This window comes from Phasianus colchicus, chromosome 5, assembly GCF_987193195.1.
Source record: "Phasianus colchicus chromosome 5, bPhaCol1.hap1.1, whole genome shotgun sequence".
NCBI classification, from domain to species: Eukaryota; Metazoa; Chordata; class Aves; order Galliformes; family Phasianidae; genus Phasianus; species Phasianus colchicus.
In genome coordinates this window covers 23638241-23651332 of record NC_143440.1, presented here as the reverse complement: position 1 = coordinate 23651332, position 13092 = coordinate 23638241, and the positions used below count along the sequence as shown (strand labels likewise).

The window sequence follows — 13092 nt, the reverse complement described above, 5'->3', positions numbered from 1 at the left end:
ACAAAATCAAAACTGCTGTGGAGAAAAAAGATAAGTTACCTGCTACTAGTGTTAAATGGAGATCTCGGTAAAAAATAGAATAGATACCAAATATTTTAAATGAATAATTGAAGAATAAAGGCAAATGAATAAAAGAGTGGGCAAGAAATGCTGTAGTTGATGAATATTTGTGACTAAAGCTGATTTGAGTTAACTAGTATTTCTGCATTTTTTAAAAGAACTGAGAAAGCTGTTTGGTGTTAGATTATCATCTAAGTGATTTTGACAAATGTTCCACCAGTGTAAGCCAAACTTGTGATATTTTGGAGGCACAAAGGAAAGCTAATATACAACTTTTTGTTAAATTTCTATGGTCCGTGTAAAGCTATTAGTACTATTATTATTTTTCATCTTGAAAATATTCAAAGTAAAAAATATTTCTTCCTCAGTGATTAAGTCAATGCATTTTGTTTTGGGGAAACATAATTTTTAACTATTTCCACACAAGTATTACATTATCTATTTGATATTTTAGATTTTGAAAATGTTTTATTTTTGAAGCTCTTTATTTACACCTTCAGACATCATAGTTCCAAGCTCATTTTTTGAGTGACACAGAAATAGTATAAATCCTCTGTAGTCAGGTAAGTTGATAGAAAATATCACTAAAAAGGAGAAATAACAGTATGTTTAAGATGAACAGGAATCTGTTCAGGAATGTATCAACAGGAATGTATCTTCTGATGTAATAACCATAGAACTGAAAACACTGATGCTATGGAGTAAATATCCATATAATTTGGCTATTGCTTAACTTAACTGTAAAGTTGACAAAATATTGGCAAGGTGCTTGTGTGTTCTTACATTTTCCAAGTACCTAATAAATAATTCTTATTGTCTTTGATGAAAATGATGGTTAAATCATATGAAATTATAGAATTCTTGTTAATAATTAAGACATGTTTTAATGTAAATGCTCTGACCTTATTCCATTGGATCATATGATTCTCTATTGCTTACAGCGCAGTGCGTCTCAGAGGAAGCATCATAGCAGTAGGCTGTTTGCTGTATGTATCTGTCTCTAGAGATGTTTTCCTAAAGACTACGACTCAGATATGTCTTAGACTCCTGGGACCTTGGGATGTAAAAAGTGATTCTCAGTTACAGGGAAATCAAGATAGTATAGACAAGAGGGATCTATGGTTAAATGAAGATGAGACCTCCAAATTTTTATTGTAGCTAACCAAAAAATGAAATAACAGGAATAAAAAATTGTCATACATACCTGAAAGAATGCTGAGTTTTTGGAAGTTTTAAACTCATTAAGGTACTATCCAGAATGCTTGCAAGCAGGCATTTACACACATTGTTTGTTTCATTCACTTTGTAGCTCTGCAATGACTTTTGCCCCATACCAAACTACCAAGTCCTTATAGTCTCTCAAGCAAGATATTTAATTAAATTTTTTCTCTTTAAGAAGCATTTGTACATGTGTGAGTGTGTGTTGTATTCATAAAGAAAAAACAATCCAGAAACAATGCTGTTTCCTTCTTTGTTAATTTATAATTGTTACATTCTTTGTAATAACTTATTTTCTAGGTAAATATATTCCCTGTATAAAAAATATTCTAATTCTCACGAGCTGAGCTAAGAAATATATTCTGCCATTGAGTTAACTAGTCTTCCATGACTGTGTTGCACCTTGTAGCCTGGGATCGTAGTTAGTTCACTGCTGCAATTACACCAACCTGAATTCTGTTCTCTATTTTCACCCCAGCCCGCAGTCACTTGCATGGAACTCCCAAATTTCCTCTACCAACATGCAGAGTATTATGGATTTGTTCATGAAGGATGATGTTTTATTTCAAAATTTTTAAGTATTTTTCTTCAGAGAAATGTTTTGTCTACCCCTCTACCACTGGACTTCATGGAAACTTGTGATTATCAAAAAGATTTATCTTCTTTACTGATTTTTCAGAAAAGAGAACTGATCATCCTTCTTTTATGGAGAGATATTTGTAATCTGAAAGCTTCCTCCAAAACTGAAACATGTTTTGTTTTCACGATAGGTTTTTGTTTCTTTAGTTTGCAGTTAAAAGATGTAAGTATCAGCTTCTGAGGTAAAATCATAATAATATGTAAAATAGAAAATTCTCATTACAAATACTCCTTGCTAAAGGGAGGATGATTTTCCTTCATGCCAATGGAGTAGCACCTACAATTTAGATCTTTTTCAAAACAGTGAATTGAACTTTTATTTTTTCAGTTCATAGGATTCTTTGCAATGTAATCTCTCAAATGTTTGAAGAGTCCAGGTGAAAAGCCTTTGTGTAGATTGTGAGGTGGGAATAAGTCTAATACGACTAGATATTTTATACTTCTAAGTTGCTGGATCAATTTTATAAAGCCACAGGATACATATAAATCTTTCAGAGATTAATGATCTCTGCCAGCAGATCCTTGCCATAAATATGTAATTTGCGGTCCCTTTTTTTGATTTTGCCTAGTACAAGTCTTAGTCTTGTTTATAAACATCATGCTGGTTATGTTCTGGTCACTGGTTGTTACTATATTACTTATTTGTTGCTTGATGAATTCCAGCTGGAACGCTCTTAAAGGACTTAAGTTTTATTTGGTTTACATATTGTGTTGAATTAAAATTACATTTAAAACTCACTAAAATTCCATTTGCTGAAGCCAACACTAGAATTCTTTTCAAAGGCTGCAGACTTATGTCAAGGGCCACATTATGTATTGCAGGTTTGTATGGAGCAAGGCTGAAGCAAAAAAAAAAAATCATGTATAAAAGTTAATCACAAACAAGTTGGGCTAGACTTCTTAGTATTCTGTTCATTTCTAAAGGTATGAAATATGACATTACAAGAGAGAAGTAAGAGGGCAGTATAAAATTACCAAGCCTGCAAAGAATTGGTAGTGTCTGCCTGCATTACTGGTTGCATTCATTGTTTACAAGATTATTTCAGAATCAAAGTACATGAGGCAGAGGTCTTCCAGCAGTACGAGAGGAAGAATCCCTGCCACAATGTGGTTACATTGAAAAGGTCTTTACTACTGGTGGTACTTTGTACAAGTGCCTAATGCTGCTGATGCTGTTTGCTGTTCAGTGGAACCTTTGTTTTGCATGTTTATTTCCTTTGACGTAACTTACTTGCTGATAGAATCCTGTTGCCACTTCAGTTGAAACAAGTTTGGATTATTCAAAGGTGTGCCAAGTATTTGCACCAAAATATCTTTTACAGTTTCTTAAAATTGTCTCCATGCTCTTAGGGTGACTCCTAAAGAGAGACTGCTGGCCCAGACAGTTCGTTGTTATATAATTACTGACACATACAAGTTTTACTTTCCTGTTTGCATGATTTTTCACATTTTTAATAGATGAAAAATATGTATATTTTTTAATATTACTTTATTTATGAAGTGTTTTATTGACCATGGTGAGATAAAGTCCCAACTATCCTAAGTTTTATTGAATAAATCTATTAACCCATTTCCTCTAATTATTCTAGACATCTGCCAGTGTCAGCATTCTAATAGAACCTTCTAGATTGTTATTTCTTGAAGGCTATGACATCTTTATGCTTTTCCATTAACCCTGCTGACTACTTGCATCCGAGCCTGATCTCTATAGTTCTGAATGAACCTTTATCAAAACTTTTTGCTTAGTGTATTTGAATTCTTTTGCTAATGCTTAGTGATTGCTACTTGACCAGAAAAGCAAGGGGACAGCAAGTGTGAAGATTTCGTTTTTTATTTCTTCCATTTTTTTGTTTTAGTGGTTTTATTTATTTGCAAAATGCATTTGAATCAGAAGAGAATACTTGCTACTCGTACCATGGCAAATTTCTTGACCATATGAAGGATGTCTTCACATAGCATTCCTGAACCATTTATTTTTTTATTTGTCTAGCACTTCTAATACAGTAACACTTGCAGTGTAGACAAATGATAAGGGACATAATCTGAATGCAGTCTTTTACAGAACTGTAAGAATCAGATCATTTTCTTCAGTCTTAAAATCCCTTATTTTAGCTTTGTCTTAGGCTTCCTGCTTTTTCTTTGTCATTTATTCTTCTATAATAGAGCTGCACAATTCTCAATTACTTGACTAGAAGTAGAACCATAAGAATATTAGATACTTGTCTGCAAGAATGCATTGAATGTGGAGACTACTGTCCATTTCAGCTGTCTACAAAAGATCTGTCTCTGAAAGAAGCCAAGTGTGTTTGCTGAAGTCTTTCCCAACTTGCAGCCTGGAGGTGTGGAAGGTGACCAAAAACCAGGACTTAATTCTCCACAAATGGAAGGAATCTGACATCTGTTATGTCCAGCCAAGATGCTGGAGAGAAACTGACCTGTTGTCTCACTGCTTCAACTTAGTGCTGGAGAATGATGTGATGAATTTATAATTTTAAATCTGTGGTCTCTTTGTAACATCTTTAAAACTTGATTTGATTTCACTTGAGAATGAAATTGTTGTACTGAAGGAATAAATTCAGATTTATGGGCTTAAACTGCCAAACAGTATTTCTTCCTGCCTTGGATGGAGTGCATTGTACACTAACATTTCTGAAAATGAGTTTTGTTACTGTATTTCAGTTATTCAGTTACTTGACCATTTTCAACATGAGCTTAACAAGATATTGTGCAAAGACTAGAATTAATGAATCTTTACATAATAGTTTAAGGATTGATGGATATGTAATTTTTTTGTCCTTTGTACTTGTATTTTTTCTTTTGAATTTGATTTTGTAGTGCTTCAATTTCTGTTACATTAATATTTTGTTTAGGTGTTTATATTGATTACTGTCATGTGTATGAAAAGAAATTTTTAAACCAAAGCAAACTGCTAGCCCAAATATCAGACGTCAGATTAAGGATGTATTCTTAGTACCTTCTGACATGCTGGTGACATTTGTTATTGTTAGTATATTTCTATGTTTGATTCTGAAACAACACGGTTTAAGAAATTATCTGTATGCTTCGTTTACTCTTATTCCAGCTTTTGTATCTTAGCAACTGACCAAGCATATGCTAAATGTATTTCAGAATGAACTGAATTAGGTTCACTTATGCCACTGCTGATTGGGTTAGTGAGAGTTTCGGGAGTAAACATGAAGGTATAACCTTCATTTTTATGCTTTTAAAATTGTGTGGTAGGACAATCAGTGTAAGAACAAATGTAATAATGGGCTTTTATCATCCTTTGTTGGACTGGCTAGAGCTTACTCCTCCCTCTTTTCAGTCTCAAGATGTTTTGCAGCAATGTTCTGTGGAGGAAAAAATGATATGCCTTTGCAGACATACATATCTAATAGGAAGGGATGAAATCTCTTGAAGAGTCTAGAAACCTCAGAAGATGAGGAGGATGTGACCAAAGTAATGGTTGGCTTGACGTGAGATTGACTGGAGGTCTTGGTCTTTCTGGACTGCCCTGTCAGAACTAATTTAAGACATTATTCAATCATGCTGGATAGATATTGGTTCCAGAACATGCTGTTCCTTTCTGATTAGGTGCATCTTGTAAATGTATGTGCTCTGCTCTTCTATATAGTGAACGAGTCTAGCTTTTCACTGCAATATTACTTCATGTTGATCTCCCTTGAAAGTCTCCCTGGAAGCCTTTTTACTCTGAAAAAGAAAGACATACACTAGGACAAAAAAAAAAAAAAAAAAAAAAAAAAAAAGTCTTGCTATTTTGTCTCATGTTTTGTTTCTGAGGTGCTTGTAGTTTGTCATCTTAGAAAATCACAATGTAGCTTTTTCTTTCTGTGGCAAGTAGTAAGATCTATAGCCAACAATTTGGAGTTACTGCTGTCTGAGAGGACAGTGACCCTTTGAGAGTGGACGTACAGAATCCTCAAAAAGCAGTTTGAGCTAATTCTGTGTTATATACTTCTTACCAATATTATCACTGTTTTGCCTTGTACTTTTTTATCCAGCTTTGCTTTGGAGTTTATCTTGCAGTTGCAGAAGGATGTGACAATACTGTTGCCTGTGCTCAAAAGGCGGTTGTAAATGAATTTTTTAAGTATGCTGCTGGTAGAAGGCACAACAATGGTCATTAATTTCTTCATTTATGCAATTTCTTCCCCAACAACTTCTCTATCAGTGCTGCCAACTTAATTTCTTTTTTTCCAATTGATTTCCTCCATCTCTGTGTCTTATACATAGAATGCTCTGCTACTCTATTCATTCAGATCTCTCTGAAAAAGAAAAGATTTTTATATGTACAAAGAATGAACAGAACTAAATGCAGTTATATTATCAACAGATTTGCTTTTTCATCAAATTCTATCTTTTATATATCCTTTTTTTTTATATATTTAATTTATTTTTAAGCTCTCAGAAGCAGAAAAAAATTGTTACTGCTCAAAAGTCAATGTATCATTCTTAAACAGTAAATAATAGAAAGGCTTATTGAGGGAGAGAAGCCTTTCCAAATACAAACGTTAAAAAGTAGAAATTCTGTTAAACTCCTAAAAATAGAACTGCATGGAAGATTGCTCTTAATGCAGAGTGAGAAATATACAGAATTACATTTTTCCTGGCTCTCCTCAGTTTTAGTTACCTACCTCAGTTACCTCATCCAAGTTGCTTTCTTATCTTTGAGGAATTGGCATTAATTTTCACCTGCTAAATGAACAGATTATTTGATATACAGACTACATATCAGAGCAACTGTATGAAGTTTTGTCTCAAGACATTCTTAATCATAATATAAAAGTGAACTTGATGTTTGGTCATTGCATATAGTATTTTTGCATCTTGAGGGGTCCACATAATTACTTTAGAGTGATACATACCATGAATGATAGAGCTTTGGATATACGTATCTGGAAAGAGTAGGAATGTCTGCTTACACATGAGGAATAGATTGGTTTGTCATGTTAATTAATCATTTTAATTTCAGTCACAGGTTATGCAAGTTGTGTGACTATACTGGTCTTCATTAAGGCTAAAGAATTATTTGTGAAAATCTTAGTCCATTTTAACTGGGATGTTTTTATTAAAGAATATTGACTCTGAGTAGCAACAGCTTTCCTTATTATTTTTATTTGAGGCCTGTACGTTTTTATTCTGTCACACCCTCAGAGACTTAATAGTAAACTAATAAATAAAACCATATTTTATCACACAAAGATTCAAAGGATAGTTTAGTCCTGCCTAGCAGCAGCATGAACTCCCCAGAATATACAGTGAGCACCAGTACAAAGTTCAGAGAGTTCCCTGCTCGAGACCCTACAAAACAGGTGTCAAGGGAAGATTTAAGTTTCAAAGCATGCATCAGAACTGTACATTGTGTTGTACCTATGTTTTCTCATATTAATGCGTATTTGAGGATGTGTTAGTTTTATGCTACTCTAATCTTAACAGTTTTTCAGAATTCCTAACAATTGTCCTTACACTTCAGAATTTCCTAACATTATCCTACTAATTATTTACTAATTAACAAATGTTATGTGTGATAACATAGCAGTATTCTACATAAGCAAAAAAGAGTTTTCCAAATTTTCAAATGCTTTTCTGTATACAATGATATTAATGCAATGGAATTTATTCATACATCTTCAGATCACCATGTCAGTATTGAAGTTAAGTATTTCTAGCATGCTTGCAGTTGTGGCAACCTTTTCCAGGAGGCATAAATGGTAATTGCCTGAACCAGTTAGTGTTCATTATTTTCAGGAGTAGTAGTATTGAGTATCAGTCTACATTGGAAGGAGATTGATTAGTATCTGTTTTCTTCAGGATGCCTTTTTGATTACAAAGTCACGTGTGCTGATGTGTGCATTCTTTACAATTCTCTAGTTTTTGAGATTTCTCAAAAATATTGTTAAAGCGTCTTTGATTCTGGTAACCTGAATATAGTCTAGACTATCTGTTGACAGCTATGCTTAGTTCCTGTGGTTGCTCAAATTTGCTTACAGTTTCCTTCACATATCCTTCAAGTAGGGTGATTTTTTTTTGACTGAAGGCAAAGTATTAGTTTCACACTCTAACCTTTTCCAGTTGTACATAGTAAAATTCCTTTAGTATGCATTTCTCACCTAGACAGACCGTGCTCAATAAATGCTCAATTTGAATACCAGGAAGAAGTCTACAAAGAAAATTTAAATATGTAGAAGTGTATGTTTTTAACTTTTAAATTCCTGCTCATGATAGCTATAGTTTTCTTTGTAAGATTTGGGATCCTCCCAGTATTTGCTGTGTGTGCACTTGCAATTTCTTAGAGCCTTTTGTCCTTTAGAAGGCAGTATCCTTCATTTTTACACTCTTTCACAAAATTTCTAAAATAATTTGAACTTTGCAATGTGTTTCATGCATTGTGTTGTCTTTCTTAATCTCTTTGTATGATTTTAAGACTGAAATATATAGAATATTTATTTGGAAGTTTTCACATCAGACGTCTTGACCCACTTGTGCATGTGCTGTGTTTCATCCTTAAAAGTTTTCCATTAACTTGGAAATGAAGACCCTAAAAACCACAGAAAATATACACAGCTCAGTTGTCATAGTGGCCATTATCTTTAGTTGGTTTTGAATTCAGCTATTCAGAATTTGCTTATTTTGAGAGACTATCGAGTTCTATAATTTGCACCAAAAATGTTCAAACTTACATATCCCAGGTATGCAGCAGAGTGCAATGTTATGAACTGTCAAAGATACCAGTGCTGAATATAGTCACAGCACGTTCAAGTATTTTAACCAATTTCACTCACTGATGCACACAAGAAGGTAATGTAGGCTTCTGCACAGACATTGTACAAACCATTTTGAATGACTCTTTTTCTGGGTATGTTTTCTAGCGTGGACTTATTTCTTACCACAGTCATTTATTGATCAAGAGAAAATGACAGTTGAATAAGTATAGCCACTTGAAGAAAAAGTTAATTGTCTATCTAAAAGCTTTACCTTTGTAACTGGTATGTTCCCATAGATATTCTACTTTCCTTCAACTTTTCCCTTAGCTTCAAATTTGCTTATACCTCAGGAAATCTATAATGGAAAAGTGAGAGTGTTATGTTTCCTTTATGTGTAAATGGCAGTTCTGAATTTATGAACTGAGGGGTCTCAATTCTCTGACTTCAGGTACAGGAATGCATGCCCAGCCCCACTGGATTGTACACAGCAGCAGTACCAGTACACCATAAGCTTCTGTAGAGGTATGTGCTTTTTTTTAATTATTAAGGTTTTAATATTAAGAGGGTGGTGTGTCTGCTCTTCTCTCAGTGGCTGTCTTTCACGTATATTCTGCTCTTCAATGTGTTATCAGTGTCATGGATGTTTTAGTTATCTTTTACACTTTTGGACTGAGTCAGCTCTTACAGCTGCTCTCTCTGAGGATTTAGGGCATGCAGACAAAACTAGTCAGTTCTTTCCTTTCCAGTAAAGGCTAAGAGGTGGAATAACTAGTAGTGCTTTTCTTCAAATATATAGTTGGCAAATTAATAATTGCATCTTTTTCAGCCATTACTGACTTTAGTGCATGTATGCTAGTTCTAGAATATGTGTAAACATCTTACTGTCTCTTTTGTTTTTAAGCCTTTTATTTTGAGGAATGTTGTTAGAGGATACTGACTGCTTTTATGAGAAACCTCAAGTCTTTTATCTTAGGTTTTTTTCCCTTGTTATCCAAGTCCAAGTATTCACAAACAATGGTGATCACACTAAATGTCAATATGGCAGCAAAAATGATGGGTGCTTATTAGTCCTGATCCTTTTGTTTCTAAGGTCTCTATAGCTTTATGTTTTGGTCTTGTAAAAACTTGAACCCTGCTCAATTGTTTGCTTGAAAACAATATAAATTTTTTCCTTTTTGTTAAAGTAAAAATAATGCTATCACTAAGTGCCAAGGACACCTGAACTACAGGTCCCAAAATTTTGGATTGGATAAACGATTTAGATTCAGTCATTGCTTAGACTAATTACGTTGATTTTAGCACTATTGCAGAATCTAGACGAGGTCAGTATCAGCTAAATACTAGTTGTAGCTATTACTGCAACACAATCTTATCGCTGAGTGAAGTCACAGAATTTGCTCTCTGTCTCAGCAGGATAAACAATGCATATTAGTGAGGCTCAATCCATTATCTCTAAGAATTCAACCACCTGGATGTGAAAATGAATTCATTCTCTATGCAAGTCTGTGGAAGATGTGCTGAATACAATTTGGCTGGCAATTTGCTTTGTTGTACAATTAAAATCTCAAATACAGCACAGATCCACATATTCTTGTGGTTTGTGAGGAAATACATGAAACTTGTTTTTCATATGGTTAGATGAGTAGGTATGCACGCATGATGCTAGAATTAATCTCATGATGGAAGACTGGGCTTAGATTATATGGTGTCTTTGCTTCTTAGCTGAATTGTAGAACTGTGTTTAATTGCAGGCCTGGGTTTTGAATTTATTATTAGGAGGTCATAGTAAAAACCAAGTATTAGGCAGGGACTCACTGAAGCAAAGAAAGGGGTCAGTCACTTACCATCCCTACCTTTAAGCAGTACGCATAGGGCTGTGGTGACTGAGTGCAAATGTGACTGAAGTAACCTCTTCATTCATAACAAATAAAACTGACTTAAATATATTGTGACTTACAGGGGTTATATGTATTTCACGCCGTATAAACTGAGCTGTTTCTGTCAGTAAATTGGATACAAACCATCTATTACAGCATGTTAATTTCTTTACTCGGTTTATCACAGTCTGTTTTGTATTCAGATTGATTCACTACTTTTCCAGCATCATTTACTCAACTGCATTATCATTTATGCGTACTGTGGGTTTTTATTATTTTAATTTCAGGATCCATATTGATCTCTAGAAATTGATACTGATATAATTGCTGGGAAATTAGCCTAATCTGATCATATGTCGAATGAATAGAGGCTAATATTTATTGATGTAACTGATACTAAAAACATGCCATCAGGTGGTGATCTCGATCTTTGCCATGACTTCATTTAGGTTGGAGTAGTGGCAGGACCTTCTCAGCTTCTGGCCAGGCAGTACATAATACAAGCCTTAAAATATGTGAAACATTAGAAACCTGTGTTTGAGATCATACAATGTCACCATTTATTGATGTTAGTAGTTTTAAAAGTTTTAATTAACAAAAATATTAATATATTGTAAGTTTAATTATGTACATTGTATCTATTTTCAATCAAAATAATTGGCTCTTTCTTTTAAAAGTGAGGTAGCATTTCAAAATTAAAATTGAGGATTAGAAGTCTGGGCTGAATTGCACATCTCAAATAATAGTCAAGAAAAGGTAGAAAGCATTTAAACTACTGAAATGTGAAGATAGGATGACAGTGCAGTTTCTTTTAGATCAAAAACCTTGCCTTGCCACTGGGCCTTGATACTTATTTTGAAATGGCTTCACATGGCTCATCTCATTTAGTTTGAAAGGCAGTTTACATATTAGCTTCCAAGAAGTGTTAGCTTTTTCTTGTATTATCACATTCTTCCTTGTTAATAAAATCACAAATACTTATTCCCATTTCAGCACATATTAAACCCCCAGTCGGAAAATGATTCCCCAGTGCTTCACAGCTCAGAGAAACAGGTGTTTGACTAATGTTCAGTGAAGATGAAAACATTTCCTGACAGATGTTCAGAGAAAAAAGAAAACATAATCATTATTGCTGGGTAATTATAAATTAATTGTGTTTTGCTTTAATTGTGCCTTAGTCCATAAGTGCCATAAGATGGTAAAGCTATGAGAAAAGTCCTCCTCATCATGTACCTCTGTATCTCAGTGGTCCACTGTCTAAACTTTAGTGCAGTATCGTCAGACACACTTTGGATAGTTTTAATACATGATTTGGTATGACAGCAGCAATCTAAACATAGTAAAGCGAAAGTCATTGCAGTGCAACTAACCCTACATTCTTCTTAACCCTGGACTGAGCATACCTGTCCAAGAATGAAGTCATAATTTTAATGCACTTGAACAAATTATTCTTAAGCTGGCTTAAGCTCCTAGTGGCTATCAGACCTAATGAAAACTGTTTGAAAACTCATTAATGATACCTGTCATCTATAATGGGGAGACCTATTGAAGTCAGTTCAGAATTTTATCCTTTGCTGGCAAGCTATTATATTCCGAAAGTGATAGGTTAATTAATGTATTGTAACCATAAGGGAGGTTTTTATTTGCTTCTTGTCTCCTGGAAAGAAGAACAGCAGATTAACTTGGCAAACTACACTGTGTCCTGTGAAGGAATCCTAAGTGAATGTTCTGTTCCAAAAATGGAAAGTTATCCATCTGCTTATTTTTGACAGTTTGCTCTCCAATTTTTAAGGGAGGTATTAAGATTTTTTAATTTATACTTTTTTTAGATTGAGTGGAAACTTTTTTCCTGTTCTGTTTGTGTTCCATTCTCTTCTGATTCTTCAAAGAATAAGACATTATAGAATGAAATGGTTTCTTTTTATTTTCTACCTTTCCAAACTGTGACATATTTTTTGACCTGTTATGCCTTGATTGTGGATCCCTTGTAAAATAACAATTTTTAGTCTGCTTCACCTTCCCTAGTTCTGATTGCTTGCATGCTTGCTATTGAAGAACATTAGTACATTAATTCTGATTATTCTGAGAACATAAAATCAATTTCTGTGGCAAGAATCTCTCTCTCTCTTTTTTTTCTTCTCCTTGAGGCGAATGCTATTTTCCTCTTTGTCAGTACAGAAGAGATCTCATTTCTGACCCATTCTTTATTTTTTAACTTGTAAATACTTGTTTTATTTCTATTTAGGCTGTGTTTTCTTACACTGATTTATCTCTCTGGCCACTGACACCAGTGAGAAAATCTGAAGCAAGGAAGACTTACCCTGGGTTGGGGAGAACTAGGCTAGGAAAAATTTGAATGAACTGGGCATACATGAGTCCTGATGTGGACCTGAATCAGCAAGCACTGATGAAGTTCACTGATGTCTTTGCAAGGTCACTCATAATTTTTTTTTTTTGAAAGGTCATTGTTTAGGGATGGTTTAGAGATGATCATTAAGGGATAGAAAAAAAACAAATATCACTCTTACCATCAGAAAGAGCAAAAAAGAGGAGCTACAAATTGGTCAGCCTCA

The 13092-nt window shown here is 34.1% G+C and overlaps 1 long non-coding RNA gene across 1 annotated transcript in view; it reads left to right on the top strand.

Moving 5' to 3' along the window:
- The first annotated feature begins 254 nt into the window (after positions 1-254).
- The window catches only part of LOC116229141 (uncharacterized), a 99717-nt gene continuing 86879 nt past the window's right edge, over positions 255-13092 (top strand). The window contains exons 1-2 of the long non-coding RNA XR_016466834.1: positions 255-1046; positions 9091-9164. This is a non-coding gene — a long non-coding RNA (uncharacterized LOC116229141). The remainder of the gene's footprint in view (positions 1047-9090; positions 9165-13092) is intronic.